The sequence below is a fragment of the Equus quagga genome, chromosome 12, assembly GCF_021613505.1.
Source record: "Equus quagga isolate Etosha38 chromosome 12, UCLA_HA_Equagga_1.0, whole genome shotgun sequence".
Classification (NCBI taxonomy): domain Eukaryota; kingdom Metazoa; phylum Chordata; class Mammalia; order Perissodactyla; family Equidae; genus Equus; species Equus quagga.
The window spans coordinates 61,457,381-61,463,073 of NC_060278.1; the positions used below are offsets into that span (position 1 = coordinate 61,457,381).

General features: G+C 62.9%; 1 protein-coding gene across 1 annotated transcript in view; it reads right to left on the minus strand.

Moving 5' to 3' along the window:
* SYT2 (synaptotagmin 2) overlaps positions 1-4,870 on the minus strand; it is a 30,393-nt gene extending 25,523 nt beyond the window's left edge. The window contains exon 1 of the mRNA XM_046680039.1: positions 4,824-4,870. The gene's annotated coding sequence lies outside the window, so the exon portion shown is untranslated. The remainder of the gene's footprint in view (positions 1-4,823) is intronic.
* Positions 4,871-5,693: the final 823 nt, after the last annotated feature.

The following is a 5,693-nucleotide window of genomic DNA, read 5'->3' on the forward strand; positions in this document are numbered from 1 at the left end:
GGGGGGCTGGTCTCGGCGGCGGCCAGGGAGCATTTGCTGGGGGAGAGGAACTTAGCAGAGACTCCCAACATAATTCACTAGGATCACGGCTCTGCCACACGTGGAACACACGGTAACTCCCAACACGGTCCCCCGTTACCCTTCATGCCAGATGCGCATCTTCATTTCGAGCTAAAAACCATGAAAAATGGATGCCTCTTCCTGACCAAATGTTACAAGCTTTGAACACACTAGGTCTGCAGAGTTCTGCCCAGTGGGGACCAGGGTGAGAGGTCTGGGCTGAGAGCAGACGCCTGTTGATGTGAGTGTGAGCGTGTGTGTGAGTGAGTGTGCGGGCGAGTGGGTGTGGAGGAGCGGGGAGCCGCGGCCGGGCGGCAGGTGCCCTAGCTGGCTCTGAGGGGAACATCAGAACCAGCAGCCTCCTCCCCAGCCCCACTTCCTGCCTGGGGCCCGGCTCGGGGAGACCTAGGGTGCCCCACCCCCTCCACCCCCCGCGCAGACAAGGGTACCCCCCCCAGCAGCCAGCCCCCACGAGGCTGACTGACTCCCAGGCTGGAGCCAACACTCACAGCCTGGAAAGGAGGAGGGGGGCAACCTGGCGGGATGGGGCCAGAGCCACTGACGCTCCACCAGCCACGCGGTGCAGCCGAACTTCGAACAGCCACGTCTGCTGGCCGCGGTGCCGAGCGGAGGGGCCTGCTCTGCAGCTCTCAGGCCCGGCCGAAGGGACACAGCAGGAGACCCGGAAGGGCCTGTGTGTGTGACGCCACGTGTGTGAAAGCCACAGAGAATGTGTTAACACGCACGCACAGGCACCATGAACATGTGTGTAAGCAAGCGTGTAAATGTGTGTGCACTACGGCCGTCCGCGGGAACGAGAGAAGCCCCAGGGAAGGGAAGGTGGGTCTCGGGCACAGCGCATGTCCAGGAAGCGGGGTGACATGTGCTTGGACAGCGAGTCACCTCACAGGACCACAGAGCCTCATAGTTGGGGGACACCCTGGGCCACCAGCCGCACTGCAGCATCCCCGTCCCCTCCTGGGGTCCCTTGGGGGGGCATGAGGCCTGGGCATCGGAGGACCTGGCGTCTCTCCCCATCTTTCCACCTTTGGAAAGCGGCCCGCACCCCCCAGGTGGTCCCTCAGAACACACGACCTTCTGAGATGTTTGGAGTCTTTGACCTCCGACCCGAAGCAGCGCCAGGTGTGGTGGGGCGGGGACGAGAACGTGGACGTCAGACCACGGGCTGGGTCTGAACTGACACCAGCTCGGGCATCCTGGGCGATGGGGTCGTGTCTCAGGACCATTTCCTCAGTGACAAACCAGGGCGGGTGGCTGTCCCACATGTGCCCTACAGAGTGGACCCCAAATACACACACGTCTCCTCCCTCGGCCCTCCTCCTGGCGGGCTGGCTGCGCCCACGCTGATCGTGCACACAGTCAGACCTTGTGTCCCCAGCGTGAGGGCTGCAGTGCGAGCCAGGCCAGGGGCTCTGACGCCAGCCCGCTGTGCAGGAGGAGGGGGCCAGGGAGGGTGTGCGGCTGACCCTGAGGATGCTCCCTGTGTCCGCTGGCTCCTCTCAGAGAGACCGCGTCTCTGCGGCCGCGTCAGTCACTCGGCTCCCCGTGGGCCGTCTTGTCTAGCTCTGCATTTCCCGCCAGGCCCGCTGGCCCTGTCCAGGAGCAGCCTGGCCGCTGGGCTTGGCAGCAGGTAACCGGGAAGGGGGAGGCCTCCTGTGCGGCACCATTCCCTCGGGCACGCGCCGTCCGCTGAGCTCCCGCCTCAGAGAAGGGGACAGAGACCCGAAGCTGGAGGCGGCCTGTCACGGCCAGACCCTCCCACCCCAGGGCCTGAGCGGACCTCGTCTGGGTGGGCAGGCCTGCTGTCTCGGACTGCTCAGCAAGGAGGAGACAAGTGGAAGGCGTGAAGCCCATGGCCTGGGTTAATGAGGGGCGGGCAGACGCTGTCACCATAGCCAAGCTGGAAAACAACCCCTGGCCTGTCTGACCATCTAAAAACCCACTCTTCCACTTGACCCTCACTTTCACTTACTCCCCAGCCTCTGCCAGGCTCCCTGCCCAGCACCGGGAATACGAGATGGACGAGACTCAGCCCGTCCCCACGCGGCTCGAGGGGAGACGGGCAGACTCGGCCCCGTGGACGTGGACATGCAGCTGACGGGAGTGCCCCCATTGGCGGAGGGACAACCGAGGCTCAGAGATCAACCTGCCACAGCCTCCCAGCAAACAGCCCAGCTAGCAGGTCTAATGGGGAGCAGGGGCTCAGGAAGGCCCTGGGCCCAGAGAGTGGGGGCGCAGGGGAAGGAAGGACCCTCCCCCGAGGGCATCAACTGCTCAGCCCTGGGAGGCAGGAACTGTTGTTCCCACTTTACAGATGAGCAAACTGAGGCTACGCGGGGTTTGGGGGAGGGCACTCACGCAGATCCCTCAGGGCGCAGCGCGTGTCACCTGGGGCCGAGCTGGGAGCTGGGCGCACTCAGAAGAAAGCTCTCAGCAGGGGGCGGGAGCCAGGCCCGGGGAGGGGTCAGCCTGGGAGGATGCAGTCTGTGCCTCCCTCCTCCCAGACACTGGGCTGGCCCCGGGGAAAAGGACATGCCTTTCACTGTCCAGACGGAGATGCCCATCACCGCCAACACCTCTGACAGCTCGTGGTCTCGGGAAACCCAAGTGGGTCACGCAAGTCCCTGGGGCGCGGTTATACTCCCCAAAGAAGCCAAGGTTCCCCTGCCTGACCCGGGGCCAGAACAGACACAGGAAACAGGGCCGGACCATGTCCTCAAAACGCCAACAGGCTGGAGGAGGGGAACGATGCGGGAAAATTCCAAAATGGAAAGTCCCAACTTGGAATCCTATATGGATCCAAACCCAGGAGGCAGCACCACTGAGGACAAGGAGGCAGGAAGCCCCCAGGGCAGCCACATGGGGCGGACTGGCCTCAGGGTCAGTCTCGGAGCTGCCATGGGCATTGGGCAGGCAGCTCGACCTCGCTGGGTCCTGCTGCTCCATCTGTAAAACGAGGATGAGCACGTGCCTGCCTGATGGGGTCACGAGGCTCCGCGACAACGTGTGCAGGCGTGACGGGATGCCTGGGGCTGGAATGGCTGCAAGGAGCACGGGAGCTGCAGTGTGGAGAGGCAGCGGGCCTCCGCTAACCACCATCAGGGCCCAGGTTAAGCTCAGCGCCCTCTGTGTGCCTCCCGGCAAAATGCAGGCCTGTGCGGCCACCAGGCATCTCTTAAAAACCGTGCTCACCACCCACGCCCTCAGCCCAGCCCAGCAGCTTCTGAGGCCCAACTGCGGGCCAGCTCCTCTCTTCCGAGCCATTGCACTGTCCCTGGCTCTTCCCTGTGTCCAGGCTCGGCCCTCCCAGACACTCACGCTGTCCGTCTCTCAGCATCGCCCGGCCTCTCCAGCTGTGCCTGAGTTTTCAAGTTCTCAGTGTGAGGGCCTGACCCCGCCCCCAGGGAGGTTAGCAGAGCCTGGGTGCTCCTCCTCCAGCCACCACCCGCTTCTGCAGACGCCGGGACGGGATGCAATGAGGCCAGATGCCCCAAGGTTGCCCAGACACCCTGAGGGCAACCCAGCAGAACCCCAGCCGTGCCAGTGGGCCATCCAGGTAGCTGCGTCCAGCAGGCAGCTGGGGGCGGGGGTGAGGCTCAGGAGTGGGGGGCTGTTGGGGCCGTGGGTCTGGGAGTCATCAGCACGGGGTGGGGTTGGAGGGGAACAGACTGTCACCTGTGGGGAGGGAACCAGACATGGGCTTCAGGGCACATCAACATTTAGAGGCTCCATAGAGGATGACGACATGCAAGGGAGAGTGAGGGACAGCCAGGGTGGGACGAAAGGCAGGAAGAAGAGATGCTGATGCGTGGTCACGGAGGCTGGAGGGCGGTGGGCAGTGACAGAGGGGACAGGGCAGCCTTAGGGGCAGTTTCTTTAAATAATAATAAGTTGTGCACTTTGTGGAATCTAAATTATAGCTCAATAAAAAGAAGGAAGACCGTGTGGAGGAGAAAGAGCTATGAGCTGCCCAGCAGTCCCACGCTCAAGGCTGTGGGCAGGAGCTTGAGCGAGGCCGCGCAGTGGGAGGACGTCAGGCCCCGCGAGGGCTCAGCCTCCCCCGTGAGGTGCAGGTGCTCCGCTGAGGGAGCACGGGGTGAGGGCACAGAGAACCCTGGAGGACCACCCTCAAGAGGCTTCCTGGAAGAGGAGCACGGAGCCCAGGTGTCAGGGGAGACAGAGACGGGCCTGGCGGGCGATGGCCAGGTCCAGGCAAGAGACAGTTCTGGGAGGCACAGCCGGGGGAGTGTGACAACTACAAGACATGACGGCACCGCTCACAGCCACCACCCTGGAAGGCGCGGGGACCACAGCTGCCTGGAGCGGATGAGCCACACAGGGAACACTGCCCCCGGCTGGAGAGACCCCACCTTCTGGGAGGCACTCCACAGAGCCTGACCCAGGGCAGGAAAGGTCCCCTGGGTCCCTTGCCTGGGAGCTGAAGCCTCGTTCTGCACCCACCAGCAGACATTTGAGAACAGGCCCCCGTCTGGCTAGGAGGGAGATGCCCGAGGCACCAGCCTCCCCACCCTGGGCCCGAGGAGAGCGGAGCAGAAAGGACACAGAGCGTCCCCTTTGTGCGAATGGCGACACTGCCTGCAGAGCTGCCCGGAGGAAGCACGTCCAGCAACACGCATGACATCCCGCAGCTGCAGGGCCCAGCCACCCAACCATCCCGAAGGTCCGCACACAACATGTTTGACGGCCGAGGACACTGAGCGCCAGAGGGAGGAAGGACTCACCCAAGGTCACAGAGTTAGTGGAAGGAGACCGGCCGGCAAAATCCTCAGGCTGGGAGGGTTTACAGGTGGGTATCACGTGAGCATCCCGGGCTCCTGGGCCTCAGGGCTCAGCACCCTGAGCCGTGGCCCCTGGTGGAAACTGTAGCTTTAACTGGAATTCCCGGTGTGGCCCCGTCAGACCCTGCGTCCCTGGAGCTGGTGACCGGGAGCAGCACTTCACCATCTCCACACGCAGAGCTTGTCTGTTCCAGTGTGTCTATTTTTCTGTCACCTGTTCCAGCTCCTCGCACCCCCGAAGCATGAAGGACTGGGGGCATCTAACCCCAGTTTCTCCTAACAGCCATCCAGGCTCTTCCTGGTGGCCCCGCTTCCCCTGTCAACGTCACCTCAGAGTGAAGGCTCACACCACATCTCCGTGGCTCAGAGGCACCTCCGCCCCTGCCCAGGCGCCACTCTGTGGTTCCCCACAAAGGGCGGGTGACCGGGGTTCCTCTGCTCCCCCTCTGCAACTTCAGCACAGTGAGAGCCGGAGGCAGAAGCTGAACTGACCTTCTCGGGGGGACTCCCTCTTCATGGTGGGTGAGGATAGATTCAGGCTCAAAATGAGGGAGGATGTTTGCATAGTCAGCACTTTCAAAAATCCTAATGAGACAGTGGTTTCATAAGGTAATGAGTGTCCTGTCATTGGGGGTATTCAAGCTGAGGTTAGACCACTACTGGAAGGGATGTCATAGACAGCTGGCTTAGAGGAACTTCAAGGTCCCCCTTCCAATCCTGAGAGTTTCCGGTCTCTGCCATCTCCATCCTACCCCTTGCTGTCAATTGGCCCCATTTGCCTGGGCAGTTCGTCCACAAGAAGCCACCACCCCA